Source organism: Mustela nivalis (genome assembly GCF_964662115.1).
Source record: "Mustela nivalis genome assembly, chromosome: 1".
Taxonomy (NCBI): domain Eukaryota; kingdom Metazoa; phylum Chordata; class Mammalia; order Carnivora; family Mustelidae; genus Mustela; species Mustela nivalis.
Window position 1 is genome coordinate 174,409,710 of NC_139020.1, and position 12,474 is coordinate 174,422,183.

Here is a 12,474-nt window from a genome sequence, read left to right on the forward strand (position 1 = left end):
CTGCTCATACCCTCACTCTCTCTGACAAATAAATAAAATCTTTAAGAAAAGACAGAAAAGTACTAATTATCCCATCATTACGTATTTCACAATCACTCTCTTGATTTTACATATCCAGAGAAGCACAATCACTGTGGAGTTCCTAGACAATGGTGGTGGTGAGTATGGGATTATCAGCGTGTGCACATGAATAAGAAACTGAATTGTTTCATGCTTGACCCAGCTTTCACTTTGGCTTTATAAGCTGTCTTATAAAGGGGGGGAATATATACATATATTTAAGAATTGATTTAGACTCCATTCTACTGGATGAATCTCTAATTCATTTTCTGACTTCAACGATGTTAAATTTGGCTTAACCCTAAGGATCAGATAAAATACAATCTGATACCCTGTACAATTTCCATCCCAATGCTTATTGTTCCTCTATTAACAGACTTCCTGAGTTAGACTGGAGGCTCTGTAAGGGTAGATAGCACTCCAGTTGCTCACCATTATTTCTGAACTTAATAGACAACTTGGTATCCTAAGTGCTCACAACTGCTTATTGAATGAATAAAGAATTTAAGAACTTAACCCTCTAGTCAATCAGTACCTGACACAGTCCTTTTGAGTTATTTTACTTTCTTCCTTAAAATTTTTTACTTTTCAGTTATTTTAATCAATTTTTTACACCAGTCCTTTTGAGTTATTTTTTTTCCTTAAAAGAATATTTTTTTCCTTTTGAGTTATTTTGATCAATTTTTGCACTTTTCTCTCCCACTAAATTCTGTTACTTAATGTTGCCAATATCGCCTTTGATAGTTCAGTGAATCTAGTAGTATTAAAAACTGCAACAAAGATGTATTTAGCAAAAGCTACACACCAGTCACTGTTGTAACAGTTTTAAAAATAACTCACCTAGTGGGCGCCTGGGTGGCTCAGTGGGTTAAGCCGCTGCCTTCGGCTTAGGTCATGATCTCAGGGTCCTGGGATCGAGTCCCACATCGAGCTCTCTGCTCAGCAGGGGGCCTGCTTCCCTTCCTCTCTATCTGCCTGCCTCTGTCTACTTGTGTTCTCTGTCTGTCAAATAAATAAATAGAATCTTTAAAAAAATAAAAATAAAAAAAAATAACTCACTTAGTAATTGTAACAATACTCTGAGATATGTCCTATTCTTTATCCATGATACAATGTAGTTACAGTACAAAAATACCACATTCTGAACAGATTACACCTTTAAAAACAAAAGATGGTATACTGCCCACACACAAGTTATTTTAACTCTATGCGTCAAACTTAGAGAACCTTTACTTTCTAATATTAACTTTGCAATGCAGATTTGTGTTCCCATAACACTTCACTTAAGGATCACTATTTTATATCATATAGTGATAGTGATGGACCAAAATGTTTTCATCAAAAGTTCACTTAATTTCATTGTTATGTCAAGCAGAAAATAGTGTGAAGTTTGGTGTGGTTGTTGGAATAAAGACATCACAAGATCCTAACCTGCATCCTAATCCCTGGAACCTATGAGAGTGTTGCCTTACATGATAAATGGGACTTAGCCGATGTTATTATATTAAGGATCTCAAGATAGAGAGATTATCCTAGATTACGTGAATGAGTCTAATATAATCACAGGTTCCTTATAGGAAGAAGGCAGAGGGTGAGAGTTAGAACAGATGATGTAAAGGCAGAAAAGAGAAAGACAAACTGGAAAATGCTACACTGTTGGCTTTGAAGATGAAGGATGGGGCCATAAGCCAAGGAAAGCAGGTGGATTCTAGAAGCTAAAAGAAAGCAGAGAAACAGATTCTTCTCTAGAGGGTCTAAAGGGAAGTAGTTCTACTGACACTTTGTTTTGGGCTCCTAACCTCCAGAACTTCAAGAGAACAAATCTATGTTCTTTTAAGCCACTAATTTGGTGGTAATCATTTATAGCAACAAGAAGAATTGAATATAGGTCAAGTAATACAGGTATGTGTGAATAAGAACCTTGATTTTCATTTCAGGGGCCAATTTTTGGTACTTCTTTAGATTGATATAAAATATACGCAGTTTTCTAATTATTTTGCAAGGAAATGAAATAGTACTGTAAGCCTAAGTTAAAATGAACCTAAATTTTTAAAATCTTTTTTTTTAAAGATTTTATTTATTTATTTGACAGAGAGATCACAAGTAGACAGAGAGGCAGGCAGAGAGAGAGGAGGAAGCAGGCTCCCTGCTGAGCAGAGAGCCCGACGCGGGACTCGATCCCAGGACCCTGAGATCATGACCTGAGCCGAAGGCAGCGGCTTAACCCACTGAGCCACCCAGGCGCCCCATGAACCTAAATTTTTAAATAAGATTTGACACATATGTAGTCATATCATTTTTGAGCATGTAATATATTTTCATAAATTAAGTCAATAAATATTAAGGTACAATAGAGTAATATCTTGTATAAGTATAGTATCTACAGTCTAATTAACTTAATATTAAACAGATAATTTAAACCCTCCTCTTCAATGGGTGCTCATCTATATTCCAACAGCAAGAACACTTACAGAACAAACATAAACATCAGGAAGTTTACCTAAGTACTACTCATGTATAAATAAGTCTTGTATGGATCTTGTGAAGAGGAGACTGAGTTGACTTTTTGTCTAGTCTGTGACAACTACCATGAAGTTAAAAGTGGAATGGCATGAGATTTCTCTTAGATCTAAACAAGTTAATCTCTGAGAAAGTTTAGGGTCCGTTATCTCCAAACACTCTGATAGACCTACATTGCAATAAAGAGCTGAAACAAAGTTATTTATCAGTCTTTGGTGATAACGTTTTCACTTGATCAAAAATCACAAATTCCACATTGGCAATTTTGCAATGTAGCTTAGGTGTTTTTATTTTATGAAGAAATTTAGATATAGAATATATAATTTAAAAATTCCTATGTAATTGCCATCTAGAATTTTTAAATATTAACATTTTGTCATATTTGCCTCAGAACTCCCTTTTTATTTTTATTTATTTTTTTAAGTAGGCTCCAAACCCAACATGGGGCTCAAACTCCCAACACAGAGACTAAGAGTCACAGGCTTTTCCAACTGAGCCAACCAGGCACCCCCAACAATCACTGTTTAAATAAATAAATACAAGAAATTAAGTTGAAAGTCGTTCAAATTTCTCTTTGAAATTCCACCTCCCTTTACTCCTAGGAAGAACCAACATATTTAATTTAATGTGTAAGCAAAACATCTTTTATACTATTCTATAAAGAGAATATAATGTTGCACTAGTATTTTTAATTCACATAATTGGAATTGTTAACAATGAGATAAGAAGCCCCAAATGGAGTTGCTTTCGCTGAGCTTAACCAAACCAAGACTTAACTTGGTTACAGTTACAGCCTGTCCTGGAAATTGAATCTTAACCAGTCAATCAAGAATCATCTGATCAGCACTAGGGAGCTAATCTACCCAATGGACCCCCTACAGTCTTCTAAAGGAAAGTGACCTTGTCTGAAACAATTCACTTTTTTGCTACTAATCCTTGTATGTGCTGCCTTCTGCTCCTAGTAGTCTTTGATTTTTGTACAGCTTCTGAGAGCTCTTTTCTATCTGCTAGATGGGATACTTTAAATCTGCCCACAGATTTAAAAAATTTACCCAGTTGAGTTTTATTTTTTTAACAATATCATACACAAGGCGTCATTCTGACACTTTCTTTTTTCCACATACATTGTTTTAAAAATCTACATTTATATTTAGTTCACTCATTTGAACTGTTCTATAAAGTCAACATGTATATTTAAATATTTCAAGCTATTTAACCCCCCCTTTTTTCAAGATTTTATTTATTTATTCGACAGAGAGAGGCACACAGAGAAGGAGCACACACAGGGGGAGTGGGAGAGGGAGAAGCAGGCTTCCTGCAGCGCAGGAAGCCCAATGTGGGGCTCGATTCCAGGACCCTGGGACCATGGCCTGAGCTGAAGGCAGATGCTTAACTACCTAGCCACCCAGGCACCCCTATTTAACCCCTTTTGATGGACATGTAGGTTGTTTCCATTTTTTACTCTTACAAAAGGTAAGGGGCATCTGAAGGGGCACCTGGCTGGCTCAGTGAGGAGAGTATGCAACTCTTGATTGTGGAGTCATGAGTTCAAGCCCCATGCTGGGTGTAGAGCCTACTAAAAAAATAAAACCAAACAAAAAAAAAAAAAAAAAAAAAAAACAGAACAAATGGTTGCACAGAACTTATTTGTATTGTAGGGGATAAAGGCAGGCTGTCCCAAGATGGGCCACTTTAATATAAAGATTATTTTGAGTTAAAAGCAATCAAAACCCAGCACATTCAAGAAAAGTTCTTTACTTCCCTCCTCAACTACCTAATAATAATTCAGATAGAGGACCTGTTCCAAGAAGAGAGCCACACCATGGACAACTACATTATGATATGAATTACTACAGTAGATAAGGGGAAACCTAGCTAGGTCTGTTTGATCAAAGTCCTCTACATCATTTGTTTCTGAGGGGCCCAGAAGCATCTCTTTATCAAGCATTTAATCTTTCCATCTTCCTGTGGACTGCATTCATTCCCTTTGAAGTCGTATACCCCTACCCCCTTCTCCTTGGTCAGAAGGATTTATATACCTCACTTTGCCTATCTTTGGAATTTCCATGTTTGGGTGGATTTCTCGTGTGTATGAAATTAAATTTGATTTTCTCCCATTATTCTCTCTCATGACAATTTGATTCTTAGTCCAACTAGGAGAACCTTGAATGGCAGAGGATATTCTTCCACCCTGACTGCATAGTCCCCCGGAGCCCATGTGCGAGACTTCTGCAGCTGCAGAATGGCTGGGGCATCCCAGGGCATAAATATTTTCAACCTCCCTAGCTATTGTGAATTCCTCCTCCCAAAGGGGGTTCTTTTGTCACTTTTCACTCACACCAGCAGAGCATGAATGCTTCCATTTCCTGATATCTTCACAACATTCAGTTTTAGATATTCTCACTCTTACAGCCCAATAAATGTTACACAGATCCTCGCTGCTTTTTTTTTTCATCAACTTTACTAAGGTATAATTTATCTATAGTAAAATAAACAAGTTTTAGATCACTTCAACTCCCAACCCCACCCACCAGTCCCTGAAATCACTGATTTTATTTCTAGCCCTCCAGTTTTACCTTTTCTAGACTATCCTACAAATGGAAACACACAGTATTTACCCTCTTGTGTCTGGCTTCTTTCACTCAGCATAAGGCTTTTGAGAGTTGTTCATGTCATTGCATTCGGTCCACTCTTTGTGATTGCTGAGTAGTATTCCATAGTATGAAGGAACTAGTTTGTTTTCAAGGATATTTTAATTGCACTGCCCTGATTATTGTGAGGTTGAGTATTTTTACATGTATTTTTAGCCGACTGAGTTTTTCTCTAAAATGTGTTTTTTCGCTTTGTCCGTTTTCCCATTGTGTTTGTTGCCTTTTTTTCTTAAAATTTAAAACGTACTCTTTGTTCCTTGTCATTATCTATGTAACAAATAAATTGTATCTTTTTCATATAAATATGAAAATAAACTTCCAAAGCCTAAACTTTAATCTTCCTAGAACACATTGAGAAGCATTTCACATTACTAATAAGGTATATGCCCCAAGCTAGGGTGGGCATTTGGTTTAAAACCAACATAATTTACTTGCTATTCAGTAACCCTTTTAACAATAGTTCTTTCCTTAGAAAGGGGGAGGCAGGTACTGTGTTCTCTACTCACTTGGGGAAACTTAAATATGATTTATTGAAATATAGCCAAGGAAAAAAAGATAACCAAATTCTATTTGATATAAATTATCTTGCCATTTTAATCAACACATATCATGCTTATGATCAATAATTGAATGGAAAATGTCTTTCATCTTCTACAGCCAACACAAAAGTGCTGTAAGAATTAATGAGCAGGTTCCCCCAGTGCACTGCAGTGCCTTCTTTCAGCAGTGCATGCCCTCTTTCATACTGGAAGCTCACTAAATGTCACTCACCCCAGTCCTGAGCCCTCCTGGGGCTCATCCAAATCCCTCTGCTGCGAGGCAGCATGGCAACACATATCTTAAACCTCCTTGTCTCACAACTCCATATTCTGTGGTTGTTTCTCTTGTAGGTTTCTGCCTGCAGGGGCTGTGTGCTATTTCTCAGAACAATCCCCAAACCACCCATATCATCTTATTAAAAGTACAATAAACAGTCTCACAAATCCCCTTTATCGCACCCCAGTTCAAGTCCAAGTTGTTCTCACTCCCCATGTGGAATTCCAACAGATCCTGATCCCTGTTGCAATTCCCTCTCCATGCAACAGCTAAAGCGATTTTTTTTACAAACATAAATCAGATCCACTTGCTTTAACTGCTTGGATTCCTTTGAAGTTCTACACTGTGCTTGAAACTCATTTTTCTCTTTATCCATAACCTGGGAGGCCTCACAAGATCTGCCCTAACCTTTCCTGTGCCAATCACGTCCCAGCTCTCTACGCTCCAGGTTCTGGCCTTCTGTCAGCTCAAGACCGTGCCAAATTCCTGTCTTCCACAGTGCTTTCCGCTTGCTGCCCCTCTGCCTGGAACCCTGCTCTTCTGGCTCTTTTCCTGTGAGCCTTCCTTCCTTTCTGGCTTGGCTTGAAAGTCACCTTCTCAGAAAACCCTCTCTAAAAGTAAGTTCCTCCTTTCATCCTTCTCTACGGTCTCCCTTTGTTTCTTTCCTGTAATGATTTTATTTGTTTACTTATTTATCGGCTGACATTCTCAGTAATGGTAAACTCCGGAAGGCAGGGAATTTGTCATCTTAATCTTAGCACAGTGCCTGGGATTTATCAACAGCTCAATAAATATTTGATGAAGGAAGGAAGGACTCCTTGGAATCAGAGCTATACGCGTACATACACATACACACACACACATACACACACTTTACTTGGAATCACTTGTTCTCATCTTTTGTTGCTGGGAGCATAGCTACAGATACCGTTCCTTTCCACCATGCATCTGTTCAACCAAGTCATTCAGGAGTTGCAAAGAGGGTAATTCCTACCCCAGTGCACACAGAACTAAAGAGGGGAAAAAAAAGATGAAGAAGAAAGAAAGAAAGAATGAAAGAAAGAAAGAAAGAAGGCAAGCTACTAAAATTTTCCTTCCTCTGCAGACTTTTAAACTGCTAATCAGCACAAACAGCTTGTAGCAGACGGAGCACAAAAGGTTGCTGAAGTGGCACATAACTAATTCCAGGTGATTTAATCTTACATTGCCCTAGTGAAAATATTGACAAAAAGGAGAATATGATTTGGAGTCTTTCTGCACTGCTGAATCTGGTGTTAGCTTTTGAGCCTCTATCAAAACATTTCCATAAATCAACACACTGCTAAAGAAAGAAGGTCTGGGTATGGTATCCAGGAACCACTGGATTAAATTAGGAAATGGCTAGCAAATGTGAAAATGCTAGGTCTTTGGATACGAATGGTCATATTTAGCTGCCCTTTCCCAAATGTATGTTCCACTTTGTCAGTTGCAAAGTCACCCCCAGCAATACTCTTTGAGTATCCAATGGCATCCTACGCTTGAGGAGGAAATAAACTTCCTAAATATATTACCAACACCAATGGTCAGTTAGCAGTCATAGGGAAATAGGAAATTCAAATGCTTCTGGTAAATCCGCATCTTACACAAGGCATCTATAAGCACAAACTATTTTATATCATTTTTATAGACAGGTCTGGTATATGTTGACTATCTGAGGGCTCCGAGGCTATTCTTTCACTCTAAAAACAGGGTCTGGTATATTCAGAATCAACTCCCAATTGCTTTATGAAAGGGAGTATTCACTTTAATTTTTCTTCTGGCCACATTAAAAAGAATACACAAAAAGTAAGAAGATTCTTTTCAACTGTCATAGAGGAGAGTCAGCTCTGGATTCACAGGAAATCAAAAAGAAAAACAAACAACTGTAGCATTTAAAATTATTCCGCCAAACACCCTCAAAAAGCGAAAACTTCAAACTCAAGTAATGATATTTTCCCCATAATACCTCAATGCAAAATTGTACCACCAGTCATGAGTTTTTATTTATTTTAAAGGTTTTTATTTTTTATCTCTACACCAAACATGGGTCTCGAACTCACAACCCCAAGATCAAAATTCACACGCTCCACTGATATGGCAGTATTTTTTTAAACATCATTTTTTTGTTTATATTTTCTGCCATATCTGGGCAGGTAGGTCTCAGATCCGTCCCACAATCTTGGGTTTAAAATACCTCTAAAGACATTTATTACCACTTAGAACTTTCATCATACCAATTTCCAAAGCTTTAGGCTGGCAGTTGACAAATTTGATGAAACTGAACCAATAAATAAAAAATGAGTAGAAATGCTGAAAGTAAAAAAAAAATTCTGAATTCACAGAATGGTCACCTCAAGTAAATTTCACTACTGCATCCTTCAATAGATGGCAATGGCAGCTTTGGCAAAAGTCAAACTGTAAAGCTTTTGAGAGATGTACTCCAATGTGCAGAACAGTTTTATAGTCACCTAGTATGAGGCCGAGAAATAATGCTACTTTTTGCACTTCACATATGGTAGTACAGGCAAATCCGTGACAATTCTAAGAGGTTTTCATTGTGCTGATAAATGCTTGATGAGAAAGCAGGTCCTGAGAGTGAATTCAGCAGAAGTGAGGTTATGTAGATTAACCAAAGAGCAGTTATGTATATGTGTATGCCCGTTCATGTTATGTGTTCAAATGCTCCATTTTATAGTCTCTAAATCATGCCTCGTCACTGTTACTTATTAGGTGCACGTGATTCATATTTGCAAAGAGTAACTTCAGAAAATAAAGCTAGAATATTTCACATCACTGCAACTATCGCTTTATCAACTCTACTAACGCACAAATGTTTCTTCTTTTTGAACTTCAGAAAGTTATATTTTCTGTATTTCTAGGTATTAATGAAATTGCCACAGCAATCAAAAGGAGGGATGAATTATTCAAGGTGCTATCAAAAGCAAGAATATCCATCACTAAGCAATACTGTGGATATTTATTTACCTACTTTTTAAAAATTTTTTTTTAAGTGAAATTACTGGAGATGTCTGGGTGGCTCAGCCAGTTAAGTGTCTGCCTTCGGCTCACGTTATGATCTCAGGGTTCTGGGATTGAGTCCCATGTCAGGCTCCCTGCTTAGCAGGGAGTCTGCTTCTCCCTCTACCTGCTGCTCCGCCTGCTTACGCTCTCCCCCTCTCTCCAATAAATAAATAAAATCTTTTTTTAAAAAAAGAAAAAAAGTGAAACTACTGATATAATTAAAATGCAACTTACAGAAGATTCAGTAAGTCAATTATGTAAGCTTTAGTATGGCCAATAAGAAAGTGATATTTAAAAAAAATTTTTTTTAAAGGGGAGGGGATGCCTAGATGGCTCAGTTGGAAGAGCATATGACTCCTGATCTTGGGGTAGGAGTTCAAGCCCAGGTTAGGTGTAGAGATTATCTAAATAAATAAAACTTTAATTTTTTAAATAAATAAAAAAGATAAAATTAAAAAGAAGTGACATTGATAACATAGCACGTGATCTCAATGTCTCTAAGGGAAAAAAAGCACAAAGCATTTTCACTTGAAAAATATATGAATATTATACAAATATAAACAAGAATTAAGAAAATCCTGGTATTTCACAGTCGGCTCTTAGTATTTGATGACCTTATCATTACTTTCCTTTTTTTTTTTTTTTTTTCCTCTTCTCATTTCAGGAGCCTATTAAATATAGAGAACTAAATATACAATAGCCTGATCTGCATTATCTGAGCTTCTAGGACTGAGAACCAGGTCCTAGAAAGGACTACAGAACATAGAGTCAGCAGTATTCTGAGACATACAGGAGAAAAAAAAAAACCTCCTGAAAAACATGGAAGGCACTGTGTTTTTCTGCTGGGAACATCTGATTTCCTGGTCATTTCAGAATTGGAAAGCACCTTCCAAGGTCATAGAACTCAAACATCCTACGATGGCTCCAGATGTCCACACACCCTGACTTCTCAGTCAAGTAGGCATTAGGTTGGTTCTACCTAGGTTTGGCTTTCTCTAAGCCTATCCCAAATTGCAGAGGACTCCAGTTCTATATAATACATGGAAAAGCCTTTTGGAAATTCAGACATGTAATCAAATCACATTTTATCACAAAAAGTTTTTCTCCAATGGCACTAGACTCTGGTGTGATAAAGGCTGCTAAAAATTAATTACTCATTTAGTAGGGCTTGCACATTTATTTTGCTTCAGAGAAATGGTAATTGCAAAGGAATTTCTTCTTTGCCTTTTAAATTCTATGTCTTTCCTGACCCTTTCACCGTATATTTTTAAGACATTATTTATTTGAGAGCGAGAGCACACACAGCAGTGGGGAGGGGAAGAGGGAGAGGGAGAAGCAGATTCCCCATTGAGCAGGGAGCCCAGGGCAGGCAGATGCTTAACTAACTGAGCGATCCAGGTACCCCCGACACTTTTAATAGTGCACAAACTGGAAATAATCTTTCCTATTCTGAGCATATATTATCCATACATTCCTGTGGCATTTTTGGTCCTCTATTTTAGTATTCTTATTTGAGTACATGTCCTTAATTAGACTGGAGGTTTACAACATTTCAGGAGTGCCAGACCCCCAAAACACATATATGTTTATACTGATACTATTTTGTAAGCATATATTCGGTGGTAACTATAAGCATCTTCAGGCCAGCTACTGTGTCTAATTCATCTTGCTGTTTATCTACCCAGCATAGTGATTTTCACACAGCAAAAACTTCACAAATTTTCACTTAATGATTAAATGCAGGAATATAGTAGGGTAAAGGCAGAGAAATGTGATGAATTTCTCTAAGGGATGTCTTCACCCCTGAGGTGGGCTGCATATTCTAGAGCAATAAGCGAACATCCTCTTTGAATTGTCTTACGATCCTTCTGAATGTAAAAAAAAAAAAAAAAAAAAAGTACAAGTCTCAGGTAGGTCCTAAAGCATCACTAACAACACTTTAAGTTTACTAATCTTGCTATTTTATAACAGGAAAGAGGTTACAGGACTTCAAACCAAAGCCTTTGGCAGATAGGTGGGTAATTTGTATCCAGTTAGCTTTAATGACCATGGACTGTTTTCATTGTATTAACATTTTTAATTACCTTTCATTGTTTCACACTGACACTGGTCTTTCACTTACAGTAATGAAATAAAATCCCCGTTTTAAGGCAAACTTTTTTTCTTTTAATTTGCTATTAAAAATGTTAAGTACATGCTGACAGAAATAATGAAGAAGGTGTATTTGGGGGGGGTCTTAGAGAGTAGGATATGATGGAGTGACCAGAAGAAAGAACAGCAGGACGTGCGCCTGAGAAGACAGGAGCTTTAAGAAGGCTGGAACAGCAAGCTGTTGGGTAAAAGGAGAGGGTCTCTAAGGATACAGGAAAGTAGAAAGGAATAATGAAGGCTGAGTCCGGCTGAATGTGGAAACCAAGTGTGACAGTTACTTGGCCTGCAAAGCAGTGGGGAGCCAGGGGAAATTTTCGGGAAGTAAGTGCCATCATGGTCACAGTGACAAGCGAGAAAGGGGATTTTAACAGGGACATTTAGACCTTCATGGAGAAGTGCAGTGACAAAAAGCAGAAATCCAATGAGAGGAAGGTTGCAGCGGTCTACTGATTAAAAGACTAAACGAGGAATTATCCATAATGGCTCATGAGAAATAAATCTCAATGTGTCCAAGAGAAAGTTGAAGCAGGATTTGTGACCATTTAAAAATAAAGAAAGGATGCAGAGGACAGAAGATGGACAACTGCTAAAGCAACAGTGGCCAGAAGGAGCTCTCTGCTCTAGTAAAGATGGATTTTGTTACAACAAAAGAAACCACAGGAAAAAATCCAAGGATTGCTTCCGTTTCAACAGTCCCAACAGTTCTTAATACAGCTTTAGAGGTTGTATCATCTAAAAATGAAAACTGTCCAGAAAATGTAAGACTTAACAAGGGAATATTTTATCAACAGCTAAATGGTTTGTCATGAAAATGACTTATGATAAAATCAGACAACCGGATTTCCAGTTCCACTCTACAGCAATGGAGCCTCAACCTCTCTGAATAGAATTAATACCTACCTTACTTAAACACCTAGTCTTTATTTTTATTTATGTATTTATTTATTTAACACCTAGTTTTTATAAACATCACAGTAAATGATATATGTGTGTATGTCTCTCAAAAGCAATTTTCAGTATTACCATTATAGAATTCACCAGAGCAGAGTATGTTAGGGTTACATATATTGCATTTTACCTGCTGAATTAGTTTCTGAGATATGAAAAATGTAGTGCAATACTCTGTACATGCTTTTGGCAAGACTGCAGGAGAAAAACATCTGTGTTTATCAGAAGGATGGGATCATGTAACAGAGGTACGAGAATGATGGTGCGTGGGGATCCCAGGCGCCAAGAG

General features: G+C 37.4%; 1 protein-coding gene across 21 annotated transcripts in view; it reads right to left on the reverse strand.

Annotated features, from left to right (window-relative positions):
- CHL1 (cell adhesion molecule L1 like) overlaps positions 1–12,474 on the reverse strand; it is a 219,986-nt gene that overhangs the window by 191,226 nt on the left and 16,286 nt on the right. Inside the window, exon 1 of one of the 21 annotated variants that reach the window (XM_082739878.1) lies at positions 6,925–7,057. The exons of the other annotated variants lie outside the window; for them this stretch is intronic. The gene's annotated coding sequence lies outside the window, so the exon portion shown is untranslated. Of the gene's footprint in view, positions 1–6,924; positions 7,058–12,474 lie in introns of those variants that run through there. 21 annotated transcript variants of the gene reach the window in all.